This window comes from Chinchilla lanigera, unplaced genomic scaffold (genome assembly GCF_000276665.1).
Source record: "Chinchilla lanigera isolate Chin_1 unplaced genomic scaffold, ChiLan1.0 scaffold00003, whole genome shotgun sequence".
Lineage (NCBI taxonomy): Eukaryota > Metazoa > Chordata > Mammalia > Rodentia > Chinchillidae > Chinchilla > Chinchilla lanigera.
The window spans coordinates 27,149,184-27,150,907 of record NW_004955404.1 but is presented as its reverse complement, the minus strand read 5'-3'; positions in this window follow the sequence as shown (position 1 = coordinate 27,150,907).

Sequence of the window (1,724 nt, the reverse complement as noted above, 5' to 3'; positions counted from 1 at the left end):
AATATGCATTTGGCAAAAGTTACCAAATTTTAGGACACAAATTTTAATAACTAGGCAAGGATTATTAATGAACATTTGATTGCTGAGATATATGCATATCTTTCTTCAGTTCTTAAAAGTGTTTTGATTTACTCAATATGCAATTATGATACTATTAATTTGTTTAGTATCTTCAATTTACAAAAGGCAAAGTAATATTTGTTGTGAAAGAGATGGCTGTTTGCCAAAAATGTGCATTCTGTCTTTCAAGTAGAGAACAGTCACTGGGAAATACCTGTCCAGTTTGCCAGTGGGAATCCTTGCCAGACTGCTGGCAGTGAAGTGTAGCCCTGTCACTGAGTCATAAACAATAGAAAGACAGAGATAAATAAACTCTTCTCCAAGGCTTGCCCCATCAGAGTCTGCTGTCATTCTGTCCTTCTGCCTTTAGCCCTTTAGCTGTCCTTCTGGCAGGCTGTACTGCAGAACTCTAGGAGGATCCGAGGAACCTAGGACATGGGTTTCCCCTGACTCTGTGGGAGACTGTCTTGTCAACCTGCATGAGAGATGAGGACAGTAACATTAAATTCTAACAGCTTTAAACCAGTCAATGGTGGCAACTATCACAGCAACCTGTATTATTTTAGGGTGTTTCCTTAGCTATATCTTGAATTGTCAAAAGTTAATATAATTTGAAGTTATTATATTTTATTGTTCTTAGTTCTTATGAAATGTTTCAGCCTGAACATACCACTGTTGCCTTTAACATATGAAGTTGAAATAGTCTCACTTCAATTATCAAGAAACTGTATTTATAAATTTTAAAATGTTCTTCATAAAATATTAAATTTTAGCCCCTTTTAAAATCCTATTCAGTTTTTTTATAATTCTCAATTTATACCTCAAAGATTTTACATACCTCTTGTACTAAATGCAATTTAAGAACTGCCACTTCTTTTAGTTTAGGAATAAAATCAAACTCTTCAAATCTTGATCTCTCAGAAAAAAACCCCAGATAAATGATTTACTATGATTACCCAAAGTATACTTAACATATTTTTGGTAATTTATCTTTCCCCCAGAAACAAACCATCAGATAAGTATTCAGGTTCAAGGTATTTATTTATTTAGTAGTAGTGGGACTAGAACATCACGCATGCTACATTTCCACCCCTTTTAAAATTTTATTCTGAGACAAGGTATTTGTGAACTGTCCAGACTGACCTCAGTTTTGGGATTCTCCTATTTCAGACTCTGAACAGTTGTCATTACAAACATTTCAGAAAATATCAATAAGGAATTGGAAAATGAAAGGGACAAGGTAACCAGTAACTAATTCACTATCAAGAACAATGCTACAGCAAATAGCTACATCTTGTTTTCATTGAGAAAATTTGGGTATACTTTAGAAATACTCTCACAGTAAGGAAAGCAGATTTCTTTCAGTCATTGCTCCAGGAATCCTTCCACCAGGTGGGGAGGTCTTTTCAGAATACAAGGCTCTGGGAGGTGAAGATAGCGTCAGGCAACAAAGTGCAGGGGTAGGCAGTTAGAAATCCAGAGACCAGGCACTGAAATGATACTTGGAAAAGTGTTCAAGAAGCAAAACAACAGTGAATTTCCCATTCCAAAATCTTACTCGAAGAGGAGGAAGCATAGAAATGGAAACTACAAAACAGTAAAGTTCAGTTAGTACCCCCAGAACGTAAGACCAGAATTTTCATTACTTCTTTTTTTAAGTGGGA